Here is a 23302-nt window from a genome sequence, read left to right on the forward strand (position 1 = left end):
TTTCCAACTTGAATGCTTTTTAATTTTTTTCTTTCTATCCTGATTACTCTAGCTAATACTTCCAATAATATTTTGAATATGTGACAAGAGTGGACATCTTTGTCCTCTTCCTGATCTTAGAGGAAAAGTTTTAAGCTTTTCATTATTGAGTATGAGATTATCTGTAGGTTTTTCATATATGGTCTTTATTATCTCAGGGTACAAAGTCTGTATACATTTAAGACTAATGTTTCCTTGTTGATATTCTGTCTAGATAATATATCCATTATTGTAAGTGAGGTATTAAAGTTCCTTACTATTATTGTGCTGCTGTCAATTTCCCATTTCTATCTTTTAATATATGTTTATGCATTTGGGTGCGCCTATGTTAGGTGCATAAATATTTACAAATGTTGTATCCTCTTGTTGACTTGACCTCTTAATTATTGTGTAATGATCTTCCTTGTCTTTTGTTACAGTCTTTGCTTTAAAGCATATTTGGTCATATATATATATATTTGGCTTATCATTCTTTCTTTTTATTTCTAACTTTCTTTTCATTTACAATAATGGAATATCATTTTTAAGCTTTCACTTGCAGTCTATTTGTGAATTGAGTCTTGTAGACACTATTTAAATGAGTTATTATATTTTTATTCAATTAGCCACCCTATGTCTTTTCATTAGAGAATTTAGTATATATTTAAAATAATTAATGATAGGTGTGTACTTTTTGCCATTTTATTGCTTTCTGTGAAATATTTTGCTGTTCTTTTCCATTCCTTTCTTCCTTTTTACTCTCTCCCCTTGTGTTTTTATTGCTCTCTTTAATGTTGTTTAGATCACTTTCTCATTATTTTGTATACATATGACAGGATTTTGATGTATAGTAACCATGAGGTTCATAATAACAACCTATATAGTAACAGTCTACTTTAAGTTAAAAGTTACTTAAGTTCAATAGCATTCACTTCCCTCCCTTGTATTTTATGTGTTTTTTTTAACGTCTACATCTTTTATTTTATGTAAGTTTGAAATAATTGTTGTAGTTATAGTTGATTTTTGCTACTTTTGTTTTTTAACCTTTACACTAAACTTTTACCTTTATACTAACTTACTAATCCTGCTGAGTAGAGTATTTTTGATTGGGAGGTTTTCTTGTCTGTCTGTTTGTTTATTTTTCTTTTAGCACTTTGAACACATCATGTCACTCCCTTCTTGACTGCAAAATTTCTGCTGAAAAATCAGCCAATATTCTTACGGGGACTCCCTTGTATGAAACCAGTTTACTTTCGCTGCTGTAAGCTTTATTTATTTTGCAATATTTTAATTGCAAGATATTTCATGTTAGTTCTATTTGGGTTCATCTTGATTGAGACTCCCTTCACTTCCTGGACCTGGATGTCACTTTTCTCCCACAGATTAGGGAAATTTTTATCTATCATTTCTTCAAGAGTTTTACACCTTTTTTCTTTTTTTTTCTGTTTTCTTTTCTTCTTCTTCTTCTTCTTATTTTTTTTTTTTTTACTTTATAGTACTGTATTGGTTTTGCCATACATTGACATGAATCCACCACATGCGATCCCAAACATGAACCCCCTCCCACCTCCCTCCCCACAACATCCCTCTGGGTCATCCCCATGCACCAGCCCCAAGCATGCTGTATCCTGCATCGGACATAGACTGGCGATTCGATTCTTACGTGATAGTATACATGTTTCAATGCCATTCTCCCAAACCATCCCACCCTCTCCCTCTCCCTCTTAGTCCAAAAGTCCACTATACACATCTGTGTCTTTTTTGCTGCCTTGCATACAGGGTCATCATTGCCATCTTTCTAAATTCCATATATATGTGTTAGTATACTGTATTGATGTTTTTCCTCCTGGCTTACTTCACTCTGTATAATCGGCTCCAGTTTCATCCATCTCATCAGAACTGATTCAAATGTATTCTTTTTAACGGCTGAGTAATACTCCATTGTGTGTATGTACCACAGCTTTCTTATCCATTCATCTACTGATGGACATTTAGGTTGTTTCCATGTCCTGGCTATTATAAACAGTGCTGCGATGAACATTGGGGTACATGTGTCTCTTTCAATTCTGGTTTCCTCGGTGTGTATGCTCAGCAGTGGGATTGCTGGGTCATATGGCAGTTCTATTTGCAATTTTTAAAGGAATCTCCACACTGTTCTCCATAGTGGCGGTACTAGTTTGCATTCCCACCAACAGTGTAGGAGGGTTCCCTTTTCTCCACACCCTCTCCAGCATTTATTGCTTGCAGAGTTTTGAATTGCAGACACTCTGACTGGTGTGAAGTGGTACCTCATTGTGGTTTTGATTTGCATTTCTCTAATAATGAGTGATGTTGAGCATCTTTTCATGTGTTTGTTAGCCATCCGTATGTCTTCTTTGGAGAAATGTCTATTTAGTTCTTTGGCCCATTTTTTGATTGGGTCGTTTATTTTTCTGGAATTGAGCTGCATAAGTTGCTTGTATATTTTTGAGATTAGTTGTCTGTCAGTTGTTTCATTTGCTATTATTTTCTCCCATTCAGAAGGCTGTCTTTTCACCTTGCTTATATTTTCCTTTGTTGTGCAGAAGCTTTTAATTTTAATTAGATCCCATTTGTTTATTTTTGCTTTTATTTCCAGAATTCTGGGAGGTGGATCATAGAGGATCCTGCTGTGATTTATGTCTGAGAGTGTTTTGCCTATGGTTTCCTCTATGAGTTTTATAGTTTCTGGTCTTACATGTAGATCTTTAATCCATTTTGAGTTTATTTTTGTGTGCAGTGTTAGAAAGTGATCTAGTTTCATTCTTTTACAGGTGGTTGACCAGTTTTTCCAGCACTGCTTGTTTACACCTCTTTTCTTTTGTTTGTGTTTGTCTCCTTTGGGGACCCCAATAAAATGGAGAGAAGTGTACTTGATGTTGTTTCATATGTACCTTAAGCTACCCTCATTTTTTAAATTAATTTTTCTTTTTGCTGTTATTTTATGTGATTTTCATTACTCCATCCTTCGGGTCACTGGTCTGTTTTTCCATGTCATCTAATCTGCTATTTCTTCTTGCTAGCATATTTTTCAGTTAAGTTATTCTATTTTAAGATCTGTGAGTTGTTTTTGGTACTTTCTCATATTTTCAGTCTCTTTTTTGAAGCTATTACTGTGTTCGCTGTTTCTTCTTCTGAGTTCAGTGAGCATCTTTAGGACCATTTGTTTGGATTCTTTAACAAGTAAGATAGTATTTCCATTTCTTTTCTTTTTTCTGTTTCTTTATTTTGAAAATTATTCGCTCTTTCATCATTTTAGTTGACTCTCAGTGTTTGTGTGTATGTATTATGTGAAACAATTTATCTCTTTCTTTCTTAAATGAATGGGTTTGTGTAGGAGTTGAAATTTGTGACTTAATCTTGCCCTAGTTCTTCTTGTTCCTCTGTAGGATTGTTTCAGATTAATGGGGTCTGGAAATGCAACCCTCCCTAGGAACTTGAGCCTACTGCTCTGTGGACATCCCCTGTGTAGGATGCATAAGCCTGTTGTCTCTGGAAGAAGGGGGTTGATAGAGTGACATGGAGATGATGGGGCTGCTTGAGTAGCATGGAAGGATGATGCTGCTTGCTTGCTGCTGTTAGCAGGTTATATTGAGATGTGCAGAAATAGTAACTTCCAGCACTGTCACCAGCAATGTAGAGGCAGTCTGTGAAAACAGCATCCACCAATGCTTTATCCCCAGGGAAAGACCCAGCAGACTTTTGCTCGTTTTTGCAGATGCTTGGGATTGGCAGTGAATCTTTTTCACATATTGTCCAGGCTCTTTTCAAATGGCTGCTTTTTTACTAGGTCCTGGAGCAAGTGCCTCTGTGTGTGAATGTTTAAGAGTCAAATTTTTGTTCCCTATAACCCTATGTTTCTCCTAAACATAAACCTTGTTAATTTTCAAAACCAGGCATTTTGGATACTCTTTTCTCTGATGCACGCCCCCAGATTTGGTGTACTTAGTATGGGGTATATGCATTTTGCTTCTCAAGGAGAAGCTCCAATTAATTATATATATACATATACATATACATATACATATATATATATATACACACACACACACACACACACACATACACACACACATACTCCTCTCCTTTTTGGGTTACTATGCTGCATGTGGGTTTCTTGCCAAAATGGTGTCTCTGCCTTTCCTACCCATCTTGTTGTGCCCTTTCAACTTTTGTTGTGGTCAACTAAGTCTTCAGTTATTTTTCAGGTTTGTTTCAGAGGAAATTTTTCCCTGTCTGGCCATACATTTTTTATATCTTTGTAAGGAGGTGAATCCAGGCACTTTCTACACCATTATCTTATGTGGTTAGATATTTTGATGATTATCTCAACTGCCATCTCCATAAAGTTATACTGAGAGGAATTTGGGTATAGAGCAGAATTTTAGTGAGATTGTCAATGGGACATTTTTGTTGGTGGAGAATCCCTTCACTCTTCAGAGTGGCAGCCAGAAAATGAAGAGTCTGGAATAGGCCTCTTAAGGTTCCTTTCCCTTGCTAAAGTGTCACTGATATAATGGTCAGTGTAATGTTTTATGGTGACTACAAGGAATTTCCATAGGTTCTAAGGTTTCCCCATGCAAACTCTAGGCTAAAATGAATGTTCCTGAGGTTTTCAGTCTTATTTGGGAACCAAGCACAAGCTGGAATCAAGATTCCTGGGATAAATATCAATAACCTCAGATATGCAGATGACACCACCCTTATGGCAGAAAGTGAAGAGAACTAAAAAGCCTCTTGATGAAGGTGAAAGTGGAGAGTGAAAAGGTTGGTTTAAAGCTCAACATTCAGAAAACGAAGATCATGGCATCTGGTCCTATCACTTCATGGGAAATAGATGGGGAAACAGTGGAAACACTGTCAGACTTTATTTTGGGGGGCTCCAAAATCACTGCAGATGGTGACTGCAGCCATGAAATTAAAAGACGCTTACTCCTTGGAAGAAAAGTTATGACCAACCTAGACAGCATATCAAAAAGCAGAGACATTACTTTGCCAACAAAGGTCCATCTAGTCAAGGCTATGGTGTTTCCTGTGGTCATGTATGGATGTGAGAATTGGACTGTGAAGAAAGCTGAGCGCTAAAGAATTGCTGCTTTTGAACTGTGGTGTTAGAGAAGACTCTTGAGAGTCCCTTGGACTGCAAGGAGATCCAACCAGTCCATTCTGAAGGAGATCAGCCCTGGGATTTCTTTTGAAGGAATGATGCTGAAGCTGAAACTCCAGTACTTTGGCCACCTCATGAGAAGAGTTGACTCACTGGAAAAGACTCTGATGCTGGCAGGGATTTATGGGCAGGAGGAGAAAGGGAAGACAGAGGATGAGATGGCTGGATGGCATCACCAACTCGATGGATGTGAGTTTGAGTGAACTCCGGGAGATGATGATGGACAGGGAGGCTTTGTGTGCTGCGATTCATGGGGTCGCAAAGAGTCGGACACGACTGAGCGACTGAACTGAACTGAACTGATGTATATATTTAAATACAACTTTTAATTACACTAATAATTTTCTTCTACATGATGTGAGTTAATGTCTATAAAACAACTAGCACACACCTGACACTGGTAAGCACTCAATAAATGTTGGACAACAGTGTTAATATATTTGAATTTTACTGAACTCCCTGTAAATAAAATTGAGGAAATGATGACTTATAGTTATTAAAAGGACTTGCCTGGATCACAAGGATCACACATTTAGAATATGGCAGTACTAGACTGCAGCCTCGTTTTTTTTCACTCTGATGTCAAAGTTTTTCACACTCATAGATGTTTATAAGTTGAGGGAGAAATTAATAAATGGAGAAATTCATTAATCTATAGTTGAATTTTAGCATTTCCTTGATTTATGAATGTGGACAACAAATCATTAGTATAGCTATTCCTATAAATTTATCTCCAGTAAAAATAAAAATAATACCATATTAAATATTTAATATGAGGTATCACTTATGATCACAAGTGTTTTCAAATTATGCCAATTAACAGACTTGCTGATTGAAATTATTATTCAGCGCAGTTCATTCGCTCAGTTGCGTCTGACTCTTTGCAATGCCATGAACCACAGCATGCCAGGCATCCCTATCCATCAAGGAGGAATTTATAAACAAAAGGGAAATTTGTAAACAAATTAATACATACATTAAATTCCACTTTTCCATTTTTAACCTAATTGCAGGAGGAAAAATTAGAAATAACAGAGCAGGAGCAGAGGGTTTCATAAATGTACAATGGCCTAGGATTTGCATTGATCTTGTATCAATACTTTGCATATATTAATTCATCTAATTCTCACAAGAACCTTAAACATAGGTGTAATTTTCATTCCCATCTTCAGTTCAGCACAGTTGCTCAGTCATGTCCAACTCTTTGTGACCCCATGAACCACAGCACACCAGGCCTCCCTATCCATCACCAACTGCCAGAGTCTACACAACCCATGTCCATTGAATCAGTGACGCCATCCAGCCATTTCATCCTCTGTCATCCCCTTCTCCTCCTGCCTTCAATCTTTCCCAGCATCAGGGTCTTTTCAAGTGAGTCAGCTCTTCCCATAAAGTGGCCAAAGTACTGGAGTTTCAGCTTCAACATCAGGCTTCCCAATGAACACCCAGGACTGATCGCCTTTAGAATGGACTGTTTGGATCTCCTTGCAGTCCAAGGGCTCTCAAGAGTCTTCTCTAACACCACAGTTCAAAAGCATCAATTCTTTGGTGCTCAGCTTTCTTCACAGTCCAACTCACATCCATACATGACCACAGGAAAAACCATAGCCTTGACTAGATGGACCTTTGTTGGCAAAGTAATGTCTCTGGTTTTCAATATGCTGTCTAGGTTGGTCATAACTTTTCTTCCAAGGAGTAAGCACCTTTTAATTTCATGGCTGCAGTCACCATCTGCAGTGATTTTGGAGCCCCCCAAAATAAAGTCTGACAGTGTTTCTACTGTTTCCCCATCTATTTCCCATGAAGTGATAGGACCAGATGCCATGATCTTCGTTTTCTGAATGTTGAGCTTTAAGCCAACTTTTTCACTCTCCACTTTCACTTTCATCAAGAGGCTTTTAGTTCTCTTCACTTTCTGCCATAAGGGTGGTGTCATCTGCATATCTGAGGTTATTGATATTTCTCCCAGTAATCTTGATTCCAGCTTGTGCTTCTTCCAGCCCCGCAGTTCTCATGATGTACCCTGCATATAAGTTAAATAAGTAGGTTGAAAGAGGCAGGTCAGGTGGTCTGGTATTCCCATCTCTTTCAAAATTTTCCACAGTTTTTGTGATCCACACAGTCAAAGGTTTGGCATAGTCAATAAAGCAGAAATAGATGTTTTTCTCTAACTCTTTTGCTTTTTCAATGATCCATCGGATGTTGGCAATTTGATCCAATTTGATCTCTGGTTCCTCTGCCTTTTCTAAAACCTGGTTGAACATCTGGAAGTTCACGATTCACGTATTGCTGAAACTTGGCTTGGAGTATTTTGACCATTACTTTACTAGCTTGTGAGTGAGTTCAGTTGTATGGTAGTTTGAGTGTTCTTTAGCATTGCCTTCCTTTGGGATTGGAATGAAAACTGACCTTTTCCAGTCCTGTGGCCACTGCTGAGTTTTCCAAATTTGCTGGCATATTGAGTACAGCACTTCACAGCATCATTTCAGGATTTGAAATAGCTCAACTGGAAATCCATCACCTCCACTAACTTTGTTCATAGTGATGTTTCCTAAGGCCCACTTGATTCCACATTCCAGGATCTGGCTCTAGGTGAGCGATCACACCATTGTGATTATTTGGGTTGTGACGATCTTTTTCGTATAGTTCTTCTCTGTATTCTTATCACCTCTTCTTAATATCTTCTGCTTCTGTTAGGTCCATACCATTTCTGTCCCTTATTGAGCCCATCTTTGCATAAAATGTTCACTTGGTATCTCTAATTTTCTTGAGGAGATCTCTAGTCTTTCCCATTCTATTGTTTTATGCTATTTCTTTGCATTTATCACTCAGGAAGGCTTTTTTAGCTCTCCTTGCTATTCTTTGGAACTCGGCATTCAAATGGGTATCTCTTTCCTTTTCTCCTTTGCTTTTGGCTTCTCTTCTTTTCACAGCTATTTGTAAGGCCTCCTCCAACAGCCATTTCACTTTTTTGCATTTCTTTTCCATGGGGATGGTCTTGATCCCTCTCTCCTGTACGATGTCATGAACCTCTGTCCATAGTTCATCAGGCACTCTATCGTATCTAGTCCCTTAAATCTATTTCTCAATTCCACTGTATAGTCATAAGGGATTTGATTTAGGTCATACCTGAATGGTCTAGTGATTTTCCCTACTTTCTTTAATTTAGGTCTGAATTCAGCAATAAGGAGTTCATGATCTGAGGCACAGTCAGCTCCTGGTCTTGTTTTTGCTGACTGTATGTGAAGTGAAATGAGCTCGCTCAGTCGTGTCCTACTCTTTGCGACTCCATGGACTATAGCCCACCAGGCTCTTCCATCCATGGGATTCTCCAGGCAAGGATACTGGAGTGGGTTGCCATTTCCTTCTCCAGGAGGACTTTCCGACCCAGGGATTGAACCCAGGTCTCCCGCATTGCGGGCAGGTGCTTTACCCTCTGAGCCACTAGGAGAAACTCTGTATAGACTGCTGACTGTATAGAGCTTCTCTATCTTTGGGGGCAAGTGAATGAATGAAATGAATGAATGAAAACTCAATGAAACTAGGCCATGCTTTGTGGGGCCACCCAAGATGGAAGGGTCATGGTGGAGAGGTCTGACAGAATGTGGTCCACTGGAGAAGGGAATGGAAAAGCACTTCAATATTCTTGTCTTGAGAACTTCATGAACAGTATGAATAGGCAAAAAGATAGAGTTCTCAAGACAAGAATACTGAAGTGGGACACTGAAAGATGAACTTCCCAGGTTGGTAGGTGCCCAATATGCTACTAGAGATCAGTGGAGAAGTAACTCCAGAAAGAATGAAGGAATGGAGCCAAAGCAAAACAACACCCAGTTATGGATGTGACTGGTGACAGAAGTAAGGTCTGATGCTGTAAAGAGCAATATTGCATAGGAACCTGGAATGTTCAGTCCATGAATCAAGGCAATTGGAAGGGGTCAAACAGGAGCTGGCAAGAGTGAATGTCAATATTCTAGGAATCAGTGATCTAAGATGGACTGGAATGGGTGAATTTAACTCAGATGACTATTATATCTACTACTGTGGGCAAGAATCCCTGAGAAGAAATGGAGTAGCCTCATAGTCAACAAAAAGTCCAAAAGGCAGTACTTGGATGCAATCTCAGAAACAAGAGAATGATCTCTGTTTGTTTCCAAGGCAAACTATTCAGTATCACAGTAATCCAAGTCTATGCCCCAACCAGTAATGCTGAAGAAGCTGAAGTTGAATGGTTCTATGGTGACCTACAAGACTTTTTAGAACTAACACCCCAAAAAGATGGCCTTTTCATTATAGGGTATTGGAAGGCAGAAGTAGGAAGTCAAGAAATAACTGGAGTAAAAGGCAAATTTAACGCACTGGTCATAGCAAACATCCTCTTCCAACGAGAAGACTCTACACATGAACTTATTATTAAAACATTAATAAATATTTATAATTTTATTCCAATATAATTTGTTCTCTGCATTCCTATGTATTTATCCTATGTACTTAACATTTTATTTTGAGAAAGAAGTCCATGGACTTTACCAGACGGTCAGAGAGGCTAGTACAAAAACAGTAAACACCACCTAATAAATTGGTCTGTGATTATATGATCCTCTCCTCCTATTCTGTATTTTTAACTTCATTTCACAAGGGATGTATTCTGGGATGAATGTTCCCAACATCTCATTCAAAGGAAATTTGAGGCATCCACACCTGATAGTAACTGGCACTGAATTCAGTGGATTTTTCGGCTGGCAGAATAACCAGATGGATTTTAATTGCCTGGTGAAGGCATAATTTTCCCCAAGAAATCCCACACATGCCAGTATAGTCCTGTGAGCTAGTCACAAGGCCTCTTCCTTTGCCAACCTTTTCAGCCTCCTGCAAATAGTGCTTTTTAAAGAGATCCTGACAGCATCAAGAGAAATTTAGTAAATGTCTGCTCGATTGGGGTAGAAGTGAAATAAATAGCTGGCGCTCTAGGGAAAAGTCACAGACAATGCTCTCCTGCTGCTCAGTGTGCTTATCAGTACACAAACAGCCCTTCTGCAGAATGCATTGTGCTAAATCTAATCTGACGCTTCCCCCTGGGGAGATGGGAAAATGGCAAGATCATCAGAGGGTTGATGGATTGGGATACATTCCATCTTCCTTCACAATGCCCACATTTCCCTTCAGCATAGCCCTGGTATTCCTTACGTTCCTTGCACTTGGGTGACTTTTGATATCCTGACAATAAAAACCTTGCTTTTCAACTTTAAACTTTAGAATATGTGAAGAGTACTGGTACACAGAAAAGAAAACATTTCTAAACACTGAATCACATCATTATCAAATGGAAAGAGACCAATCTTTTTCATCATCCAAGCTTAATCTTCTTGACCACTCATTATTTCCATGTTGTCTCTTAAGAAACTGAGTCTCAGAATGGTTAAATAACTTGATCAAGGCCACACAGCTATTAAAAAATAGGGTTAGGCCTTCAACTCAGTTATTCATTTCTTAATTTTCAGCTTTCCATTATCTGCCTCTAAAGATTATACCTACCGGAGATTTTCAGCAAGAGGAAACATATATCTTAGGTGAAATTTTGGGATGTTTCTTGAAGTAGACCTTAAGAAGAATAATTAGAGTAACATTAGTATTAATGTATAAGTAAAGAAAGTAGGTTTTTTAAAAGAGAATAATATTCCTAGAAGCGTTTCTCAGTAATCACAACATTAAGTTTCCCATTTCAAAGTATTCTAATTTGCTTTTAAGTTTCTGTTCATACCTCAATCAAATTAAATTGGTTTTTCCACATAGCAATTTGGAGAAATATCAGGCCCATTGGGATCAAGTGAAAAACAGATGTGATATAATATGCATTTTTCATGTGCCCCCAAGGGTTGTGACATTTCCAATTTTTTGACACTCTAGGGTAAGGAAAACATATCTCTTAGCATGAAACTGAAGCTCTCCATCCTCCAGTTTGGTTGCTAGAGTGAGCTTACTTAGGTAGATGGAGAACTTCAGTGAATATCTTGTGTGAAAATTTGCAAAGCTTGGACCTTTTTATATAATTGATCATTTATGACAGCCGGTTGCTTTCCTGCTTGGGGAACAGCTGGGCTTTTCAAAATGCTGCAACATTAACTCACTTACTTACCCATACCTACCAGTATAAATAATGTTATGCTGTCAGAGAGTCTGGCATAACACATCTTATTTCAGCTTTTCCTCCGATATAGGTATTGATAAGATATAATGGCACTAAGATATTCAGATCACCTCTCCTGCAGGCCTGGTATAAGTTTAATTTAGTCGTTCATTTAAAATAAAATTACTAAGTGACCCCTGAATATGGTACCTAGATATTTTGAAGGGCTTAGAGAGGATTTGATAACGCTTTTAATGAAAACTACTGATCATTCAGTTTTGTTTTTGCTGTGCTGTGTTTTGTTTGCTTGTTTGTTAGCTTATTTTACCCAAGTAGTAAACAATAAACATACTCACCCTATACTGACTTCTTGTCCTTTGGGGAACTTCCTGTAGTTTAGATACTAATTAACACTGAGATGCAGCTGAAAGTCAGGAATGAAGAACAGGGTATTTAAAACAATTATATATATTCTTTCGCTACTTACATTGATGATAATGGAAGCAATAATTGCTTTTTATAATTAATGGTGTCCTTGGTTTCTGTTAGGAAGTATATTCTTCTTCCCCAGCCAAATGCCAGAATAGCCATATAATCTATTCTTCACTCATGATAAACCATCCATGAGTGGCACAGTGATTGATCCAAGAGGAGTTTAAGGAAATATCATTCAAGTTCACCTTTAGGCTGGAGAAGAAAATGGCAAACCACTCCAGTATTCTTGCTTGGAGAATTCCATGGACAGAGGAGCCTGGAAGGCTACAGTCCTGCCATTGTAGTCTCACATCGGGTCATAAAGAGTCAGACACGACAGAGTGAATATCACTCGTTTACTCACTCACCTTTAGGCAGATAATTCTATGACTCAGTGACAGAGCTGAGTGTACATTTGTGTACTTATTTGAAGCTGACCTTGGGAAGGAAGCCAAACTGTCAGGCAGGAAATGAAAAACTAATTTTTTTTTCTTCCTAGAAGAGAAATGTGGACAGAGATTGGCCTTTGACTGCATGTGAGCATCTGAACCTACCTTGAGAGAAAACTAGCTGCCCCATGTATTCAGTACATTGTAATAGCACAGCCTGTGCTTCTCAACTATCTTATTGAGCTCTCTGGTAATTGTCAAAATTGACCATTTTACTTTAAAAAGTCACACACAAAATTAACTGTCTAAAATTGAATCCTTTCTCCTTATCACTTTATCTGTGCCAGGTAAGGTGAAAGGTTGGCACTTTAATATAAATTACCTAATTTAATTCTCATAAGAATGCCATCAAAGAGCTATCAATTTGATTTCCATATTATGAATGAAGAAACTAGTGTTTTTTGAAGTCATGTGACTTGTTCAAACATATTAACTTTAACTCCAAAGTTTAGGCAGTCCTTATATTAATATTAGGGTGTCACAGGCAGGGTTAATATTCTGGCCTGGATAATCCCATGGACAGAGGAGCCTGGCAGGCTATAATCCACAGGGCTGCAAAGAGTCAGACACAACTGAAGCAACTTGGCATGCATGCACATGTTAATATTAACAGAATCTTAATATGACCCTTTTATTGAGGAAATGTCTCCTAAACTTAGGAAACATTTCATGCTGAATTTTATTTACTTAGCCTGTCAGCCTCTTTGACAGTCACAAGGTCCCCTTAATCTCTGCATTCCAGTCTCCTAGCAGCTCTAACCACTCCTGATTGTCTCATTTCAGATATAGTTACAGGTCAACTCCTCAAGTCCCAACTCCACATCTGGCAAACGTCCCATCTCTTTTTCAAGGGATAACTTGAAATCCAAATACTTAGAAGAATTTAAAAGGGCCTTCTATGCCCTTCATTTAGAACAAGAGTTGGAAAACATTTTTTTAAAGGGCCAGATAGTAAATATTTTAAGATTTGTCTGTAAGTTTTTCCTTCATCTGTTGTTGTTCTTTTTTTTTTTTATATATCTCCACTCCTACAGTTTATTTATTTTATTTTATTTTATTTTATTTTTTTAAATTGTTCTTTTTGTCTTTACAATCCTTATACAACTGTACACATCTTTTCTAACATCATGCGTCATATAAAATTGACTTATAGTTTGACAAATGCTGGTTTAGAACTTTGTAAGTACTTTTAGTTGTTTATATACTTTAGCCCAAAATAAAGTCATAAGTTTTATTGCAAGGTCAAATTTATTGAAACAGTTAAACAGGTCTAGCAATAATAAACACAATAACAAAATTTCACTTATAGTAATCATCATCGCCTTCTCTGCATCATCTCTTAGTAGATTATAAAGGAGATTTAAGCCATAACCCCATATGTCTCCTCTTCTTTAAACCTCTTGCATTCAGCAAGCACCATTTGGTGCTTCACCTGACATCTCCCTATCCTCACCCTCCACTACCAAAAGTCTCTCTGCCAAAAGATATCTCAGAGCCTCTGCTATCTCTCTCTCTCTTGATTCTTAAAGATTAGCATAATTATGTTCCCTTATTAGTTATTTTCATCTCTGTTTCTGTGTCTGTCCTTCCAAACCTATTGTGTAAATGCATATCACAAAGTTTCCCAAGATCCTGCCAGAAAGAGAAAAGTTCTTCTTAGGCTGGTAGGAAAGGCTCAAGGAGAGACAACAGTGTGCCTGGTAAGGCTAAAGGGAATGGGGTAGGGGACATGAGAAATGTGGTAAAAACATAACTCTTGGATCTTAGTTTGCCACAAAAGCAATTATAAAATATTTATCTACATCTATCTCTCTATATCTATATACCTACATAGAGGTATATGGGTTTCCCAGGTAGCACTGCTGGTAAAGAACCTGCTTGCCAATACAGCAGACATAGGAGACCTAAGAGACGTGGGTTCGATCCCTGGGTTGGGAAGATCCCCTGGAGGAGGGCATAGCAACCCACTTCAGTATTCTTGCCTGGAGAATCCCATAGACGGGGGAGTCTGGCAAGCTACAGGCCTCAGAGTTTCAAAGAGTTGAACATGACTGAAATGACCTTGTATGCATACATACATATACTTCTTTATCATGGACACCATACAATATAAAACAAACAAAAACCTAGATGAAATATTGTGCAGATAAAGCTCTTAGAGGAGAGATACAGTGGGGTGAACTGAGAGATGGAAGAGATCTAGATTCAAGTTTTGGCTCATCCATTGAACAGCTAGTTCAGCTTGAGTAAGTTGTTTTCTTCCCTGGCAGAACTTCACTTGCCCCATCTGTAAAACAATTATGTTGGATTAGATCAATTTTTAGTTCCTCCACAGTCTTGTTATTGTATCAAGAACAAAAAGAAATGCCTTATTTCCTTGTCATTTAGAATATGGGAGTTCTACTTAAAATAGTCTTAATGTTATCAGCAAGAGTACAACAGCAAGTTGTTGCTGCAATTCTACATACACAAGCACTATTTTGTTTCAGTTGCTAAAAAAATTTACAATTGTTAATGGAACAACTGGTGATAGGAAATGAAGGATTTTCTATTACTGAAACTATTCAAGGCAAGTCTAGACATGGCTATAATAGAGTCTGTAGAATGATGTGAATTCACCTCTGAGAGCTCCATGTGGGATGATTCAGACATTCCAAGGCATGTCCGCCTGTCTATCTCATATCCAAAAGCACACTGCAGTCTTCAGATGCTGATAATCTCATCTTAGGTAGTTTGACCTGGAGATGGAATTGACTTCCTTTGCTACTTAGCTTTTGAAATACTGGTCTACAAAAACAAACAAACAAACAAACCCAAAAACTAATTAGATTGGTATTTAAAAAATGAGACTGAATTCTCTTTATGGTGGATGCCATATCCATTTATTTAGTGGGATTATTTACCTGTTTGTTCATTTAACAAATATATCTTGGTACTTTCTCTGTCTTATAGTAACTAGATGAATAAAACTGTCACTACCCTTTCATGCCAAGAAAGGTAGGGCTTTTACCTGTCTAGTTATCCTGCCTCCCTCTTACAATAACTGGTATATAGCAGTACTCAGAACAATCCTTCAATTTTGTTTGCCTTGAAGAATTATAATATGGAAAAATTAGACTAATAATTACAGATAATTCTAATGCCATGAGTTATTGTGAGATATGGGCAAGGAGATGATTGCATTCAAGAAATATAAGTAGTTCAGAGAAAGAGATGGCTAATTCAGTCTAAAAAAGGGGAAGTAAGTAAAAAATTAAAAGATGAAGAAATGATTAGCAAAGGACTTTGAAAAATCAATAGATTTTTTTATGATGAACAAGCAGAGATTATTCTGCACATCTGAAGGAGCAGTAAGGATGGCTATCAGGTTGACTGCTGAGAAGTTTTGGCAGAGTAGGAGCTTGGGAGCGGAGGAGGAGTAGTGTAAGAGGCAGGTGGTACAAACAGGTAAGTGCCAGGTCTTAGGCTGATAGGCAGAATAGGAGGGGAAGGTCATGATCAAATTTTCTGCTAAAAGGATCCCGTTGGCTATAGAGTGAGAGACGGGCTGGTGCTAGAGCAGTAAGATCCAGGTAAGTGAGCTAGGATGGTACTGAAATAGCCCAGATGAGATATGATACGGTCCTTAATTAAGACAGCAGAAGGGGTGATAAAGACAGGAGAGAGAAGTACAATACTTAGAAATATACAGTTTCTGTATTTCTAGAATTATTTAATAGGTGATATACAGATGTGGAGAAAAATGCATGCTCCTATCTTGATGAATTAATAAAAAAGTTTCACCCTCAAATTTTCTGTATGGGATTTTGGTGATCCCCAAGTCCCCCCTACTTGCTGGGAGGTTTGGGATCATGGAATGTGTTGTAAGCATCTGGTTCTCTTAGTACTAGGGGACCGTGAGAGGTTTGAGAGCACATTAGTATTGGGGTCAGTACAATATTTTCCAAAGGAAAATTAATAGTAGCATTAGGATCAAGTGGGGAAACAGGGTTCGAGTTAGTTTCATCAAGTCTGTCTCCATTAAGTGAGACCAGGTTAATGGAAACCCATAAATACTTAATGCAAGGTAAAATTCAAGTGTATGCTGTCTAATCACTTATTCAGTCTTGGCATATTTAAAGAATCTTTAGCCTAAAAATAGGAAGCCCCAGGGCTCACTCTGCAGGAAAATTTCCTTCTCTTCCATATATACACTAAAATTTCAGGAATGCTAGTATGGGGAGGACTGCTTTCTGCAGATTCATACAGAATTGATGCAAGAAGAGAGGAAGTTAATTTAAAACCTGAGGTAAAGGATGTTACTGTGTAAATAAGGAAAAAAGGAACAAAAAGAGGCAGAAACAGATTTGAAGCTATCTGTTAAATGTAGAGGGGGTTAATGATGGTTCCTTGTCTGGAGTGATAAACAAGAAAAAGCAAATGAGGAAAACTTATTATGCCAATTATGATTGCGTTCATTCAGCTCAGTGATATGCATTTAAACACAGAGGACTTAAAACATAATTTTCGAACATATAAAGTATTGCACTCAGAAAGTAGTAAAGTTTAAAATCTTTCAGAAAAGTTAAGGGAAACTTTGAGGGGCTGATTGCTAATACTATCTGTAAAACATTGACATCTATTCTAGGATCTTATATTCTTTGTCAATTACAGAGTTGCACCATCCAGTCCAGAGAAATTTATTTATAATAAAAATACATGCAATTCCTTTGATACTGAACCAATTGTTCACCATCTGTGAGTTTCATAGGTTTACACTTGATGAATTTGTTATCAGAATTAGAAGGGTTGCAAAATGAAACATAACTGAAATTCAAATGATGAGTCTTTGGACTGCCTATATACTTTGGACTCAAAAACTCTTATTAAACATTAAAAAGAAAAGAAAGTTAATAGAAATGTCTATTTTGAAGTTTTTTTAAATAAAATAATACATGGGAGAGTTACCTAGATAAAGAATAAATGGTGCAAGGATGATGGTCCCAATGCTTTAAAAATATTAATTAAATTCAGTGAACAAAAGAAATACAGTAATAAATTGACAACTATACTACAAATATTGAATCCCAACAAATTTGAACATATGGCATGAGAATTATTATTCATAATTGAAAATAGGGGCATTTGTAAATATATCCCAAGTGTTTAACTGTATTAAGATCAGTCAGTTCAGTTGCTCAGTCGTGGCTGACTCTTTGAGACCCCATGGACTACAGCACACCAGGCTTCCCTGTTCACCAGTTCCCAGAGCTTGCTCAAACTCATGTCCATTGGGTCAGTGATGCCATCCAACCATCTCATCCTCTGTTGTCCCCTTCTCCTCCTGCCTTCAATCTTTCCCAGCATCAGGGTCTTTTCCAATGAGTCAGCTCTTTGCATCAACTGGCCAAAGTTTTGGAGCTTCAGCATCAGTCCTTCCAATAAATATTCAGGACTGATTTCCTTTAGGATTGACTGGTTGTATCTACTTGCAGTACAAGGGACTCTCAAGAGTCTTCTCCTACATTGGAGTTCAAAAGCATCAAAATTCCATGGCTCAGCTTTCTTTATGGTCCAACTCTCACATCCATACACGACTACTGGACAAAACCATAGCTTTGACTAGATGGACATTTGTTGGCAAAGTAATGTCTCTGCTTTTTAATATGCTGTCTAGGTTGGTCATTGCTTTTCTTCCAAGGAGCAAACATCTTTTAATTTTATGGCTGCAGTCACCATTTGCAGTGATTTTGGAGTCCAAGAAAATAAAGTCTGTCACTATTTCCATTGTTTCCCCTTCTATTTGCCATGAAGTGATGAGACTGGATGCCATGATCTTCATATTTGAATGTTAAGTTTTAAGCGAGCTTTTTCACTCTCCTCTTTCACTTTCATCAAGAGCCTTTTTAGTTCCTCTTCTCTTTCTGCCATAAGGGTGGTGTCATCTGCATATCTGAGGTTATTAATATTTCTCCTGGCAATCTTGATTCCAGCTTGTGCTTTATCCACCACAGCATTTTGTATGATGTACTCTGCATATAAGTTAAATGAACAGGGTGATGGTATACAACTTTGACGTACTTCATTCCCAATTTGGAACCAGTCCATTATCCCATGTCCAGTTCTAACTGTTCCTTCCTGACCTGCATACGGCTTTCTCAGGAGGCAAGGAAGGTGGACTGATATTCCCATCTCTTGAAGGATTTTCCACAGTTTGTTGTGATCCACATAGTCAAAGAGGCATACCTAGTGGCTCAGCTGGTAAAGAATCCACCTACAATGTGGGAGGCCTGGGTTCGATCCCTGGGCTGGGAAGATCCCCTGGAGAAGGAAAGGCTACCCACTCCAGTATTCTTGCCTGGAGAAGTCCCCCTGTATAGTCCATGGGGTCACAAAGAGTCAGACATGACCGAGTGACTTTCATTACTACACAGTCAAAGGCTTTGGTGTAGTCAATAAAGAAGAAATAGATGTTTTTTCTGGAACTGTTTTGCTTTTTCTAGTATTAAGATGGCCTGTCATTTTAAAAGATAAGTTTGTAACTGAAGAGAAGGGAGTTATGGAGAATATTTAACATTACTAAATTTAAAGCATTTCTTCTAAAAATCCTTCTCTTATTAAGTTAAAAGATTCTAATTCCCATAGGTCAAAAATTTGTCACCCTTCCACACTCTTTTAGTAAAAGTCTCTTCAATTCACGGATCTTATCATCTCAGATGTAATCATCTCCCTTATATCTTCTAGTAAATTATAAAACACAGTGTGATATGGTAAATACTAATCCACTGTCCTCCAGAAGCACAAAAATATAAATTTCTTTTCATCTTGGCATATAAAAAGAGTGGGTTATTCAAGAGCAATTTTTTAACTCACACACAAATCCCACTTCCTCAGCTAGAAACATTTTTTTAAAACCATTACAGTAAGACTTTTAGAATATTTTAAATTTATATATTTATTTTCTAATTGTTTCAACAAAAATTTTCTATCTAATATATGTCATATTTTTAACTATACAAAGAATAACAATTACATTTCTCTGATTTAAACAGCAAAGCCCATGACTATTATTGCTGCTGTTACTACAGCTACCATTTATAAATTTTTTTTATTATCATATTATTTCATTTTCCCAACAGTCTTATATATTGTTGAAGTAGATTGGTATATGTTAAATCAGCAAAACGAAAATTAAAGAAACATTTTGTGTATGTCTTAGCATGGGTTCTAGATTAAAAAAAAAAAAATTACCTCTCATGAGAAACTGACCTAATTCAATTTAGGGTTCAAATTTATACTACTTCTGAAACCCCCAAATTATAATCTGGCTAAATCAAATAAGAGTTGTCCATACTGGAAGCATATGGGGGCAATTGACAAATCAAAAGTAAAATTTACCCAGAGGGAAATAATTTTCTTATTATTTCTACAGATTTTATTTTACAAATGAAACACAGATGTCAATAGAAACTCATGATATGAATCACAGAACACACATGGAAATTTGAAAAAAGCAAAAGTCAGCATAAACAATAAACAGAAGAAAAGATCACCATATTTAATGTGTGGGTAAAATAACAGGATACAAAATGCTAACATGAGAATTCGAAAATATAGAAAGTGAAAGTGGCTCAGTTGTATCTGACTCTTTGACACCCCATGAACTATACGGTTTATGGAATTCTCCAGGCCAGAATACTAGAGTGGGTAGCCTTTCCCTTCTCTAGGGGATCTTCCCAACCCAGAGATTGAACCCAGGTCTCCTGCATTGGAAGTGGATTCTTTACCAGCTGAGCCACAAGGGAAGCCCATAAAATACAGAAGATAGGTTGAAAAGAATTACACAGAGTGCAACAGGACGAGCAAATGTATGAAAGCTAAGAAAGACTGGTTAAAAGACATGGATGACAAGACAAAGGTCTAATGTGTATTTTGCTGTAGTTTCAGAAGTCAAGCATAGAGAGCATGGGGAGAGGTAATAACTAAGGTCATAATGGCGGATTAATTGTCATTATAACTTAGAGACCTGAATTCTGACTTCTCAGAAATCCAAAATGTCACAAGCAGAATAAAAAGAAATGTACAATAAGCAGACCATCGGAAAACTACAGTAAACGTAAATGGGATATCTGGCAAGGATTCAAGAAAAAAGTCAGATGACTTAGGATAAAATAATAGTGTTAAATTTGACCTCTCACTTCTTGCTAAAACAAACAAAAAAAATGGTATCCCTAAAGTGCTCCAAGAAAATATGTTCACAAACTATTATTCAACAATAAGAGTAAAATCAAAAGAATTTTTGACAAGCAAAACAGAATATTTCCTACCTATAGCACTTCAATACATGTGTTTTTAAAGGAAGCATTATAAGATGTGATTTAATAAATGAATTCTAGGTAAATAATCCCAGGAAATGATACAAAATGCAGGTAGAAAATATAAGCAAAGAAACTAAATAAGCAAGTTAATAGAAATTAACTGATTATATAAAACTAATGCAAATATTTCATTGGATGGCAACCAAAAGTTAGAACAAACATTCAGGAAATGAAGAATATCTGAAATGGGGGATGTAGTAATAATTAGACTGATGTATTGTAACATCCTTCAGGGGATGGCAGGTACATAGTTTTAAGCTCAAAAATGCATATTGAAACATATATCAGTTAACCTCAAAGAGAATAGAAATAAAATGTATTTTTTTTTCCCAACTAAAAGATAGAAATGACATTTTATAAACAGAATTGTTTCAAAGAAAGCAACAAAGAAAGGAAACACAGAGAAAGAAGAATTAATAAAAAGCAAAATACAGCGTGGGAAACATAATTCTGTATACACCGGTAAAGTAATTACATAAAGCACCTTGTGTGCTTAGCTCAAGAGTTACAAAACTTTTCCGCAGAAAGTAAGGAGGTAGCGAACCCTGTAATTTTATCTCTGTCTCCCTATATGACCGTAAGTTATTTTATAGACAGGTCTTTCCAGTGCCTCTGTGTATCAGCACGGACACCCTGTGGTAATGCGCCTCAGTGCTGCTAGTGTGCTAAGTCAGTTCAGTCGTGTTCAACTATTCGTGACTCTGTGGACTAGCCTGCTAGGCTCCTGTCCATGGGATCTCCAGGCAAGAATATTGGGAGTAATTCTTGTATTGTGAGCTGCCGTGTCCTCCTCCAGAGGATCTTTCCTACCCAGAGATTGAACCTGCATTTCTTAGGTCTCCTGCACTGGCAGGTGAGTTCTTTACCAATAGTGTTACCTGCCTCAGAGATACTAGAGAATTAAAATTAAATGGGTCTTTGCATGATCAAGATGATTAAATCATACCGGCAGCTTCTTGAAGGCAAATGCAATCTTCTTGTCCTTAGTTTTGAAACTGCCATGTGACTAGTTGGTATTAGCAAAAGTTATGATCTCATCTCTTTTCTAAAATTGTTTATATTTTACCCTAGTGACTTAATAAGAGTTTCTAATGAACTTGTACCAAGATTTTATGACCAACAATTATAGATGTCATACTAGAAATGAGAGTAATACAATATGAGTAAATACATTTAACCTTTATTGAGTGTTTGCTATATCTAAGGCACTATATTAGACATATAGCATCTTTGTGAATCCTCACATCTGTTTCATTTGTAACATATACTTATTAATTCCATTGTATGGTTGAGGGGCTACAGACCTCAGGAGGCTGATTGCCTTATTATGGTTATACCTAAGCAGTGGCTAAGTAGAAACTAAAACTCAAGCATTTTGACTTTAGAGTTTATCCATTATGCCATCCTATTTCTCAGGCCTATCCTTCAAGTTCAGTGAAAGTCCATTTGGCTGTTTTTATGTTGATGAATAAAATAACATTCAGACAATCAAAGAGAAATGACATTTTATTTGCATAGTCGATGAGAACAGCACCAACAAAAATCTAAGACCTGTTTGTTTAAAATGCACATATTCTGTTGTTTACTTTAGATAGATTCTTGATTGTCATTAAAAGACTGCTCCCTTTTTTTTTCAGTCCTCAGTTCTCTTTGAATCTGACTTTTCCTAGGAGATAAAAATGACTTTAAAAAGAAGCTCAGTATGAAAGATCAAAAGTGGCATTTAATCATTTAATCAGCAGTTATTTATTAGCAACCTCTTTTGTATGTATAGGCTCTGGAGAAAGGAATGATGAAGTTTCTCTCCTGAAGGGTTGTGTTGATTAGTAGAGGAGTTAGAAGAAAGCAAGCAAGTATACTGCCTGGCGTATAGTCAGCATTTAGTAAAATTTGCTAGATGAATGAGGAAGAAAGTGTTAATGGGTATTATTGGTTTCTTAGGGCTGTTTTATCAAAGTACCATGAGCTGGATAACTTAAAATAATAGACATTTGTTTTCTCCAGTCCTAGAGTCTAGAATCTTGGAATCAAGGAATAGGCAAGGCCATGCTCCTCCTGAAGACTCTAGTGGGGTATCATTTCTTACCTCATTCTAGCTTCCTATAGTTGCCAATAGTCCTTGGTGTTCATCGGAATTTAGATGGAGCACTTCTACGTCTTCTGTTATCATAGAGCCAGCTTTCTGCATCTGTTAGGGTCCAATTTCTCATTCTATGTGGATGCTATTCATTGGATTAAGGCCCTTTCTAATCGTTACAGCTTCATCTCAACTTCATTACATCTGCAAAGATGCTGTTTCCGAATGAGGTCACATTCACAGATGCCAGGCATTAGGGCTTGTACATATTCTTTGAGGTGAGGTGGGGGCCACGATTCAAGCTATAACAGGGAGTGATGACAAAGTGGGATAGAGGACAAGAGCTCACAGTATATTTGTGTGTGTGTGTGTGTGTGCATGTGTGTGTGTAGAGGAGGGTGAAGGATGACTTTCTAGAAAAGATGAAGCTTAGATGACATTGGAAAAATAAAGTCTTCCTAGGGCATGGTAGGAGATGAGGCAGTCATTGGTAGAGAGAAGTACCTAAGAAGCTGTAAGTATCTAACAACATAAATGTGGATCCTGAGCCCCAGTCCAAGAAGTCTTCACTGTGTGAAAAGAAGGAAAATATATATTTGTTTTTATTCTTTATTA

The sequence above is a fragment of the Ovis aries genome, chromosome 21, assembly GCF_016772045.2.
Source record: "Ovis aries strain OAR_USU_Benz2616 breed Rambouillet chromosome 21, ARS-UI_Ramb_v3.0, whole genome shotgun sequence".
Classification (NCBI taxonomy): Eukaryota; Metazoa; Chordata; class Mammalia; order Artiodactyla; family Bovidae; genus Ovis; species Ovis aries.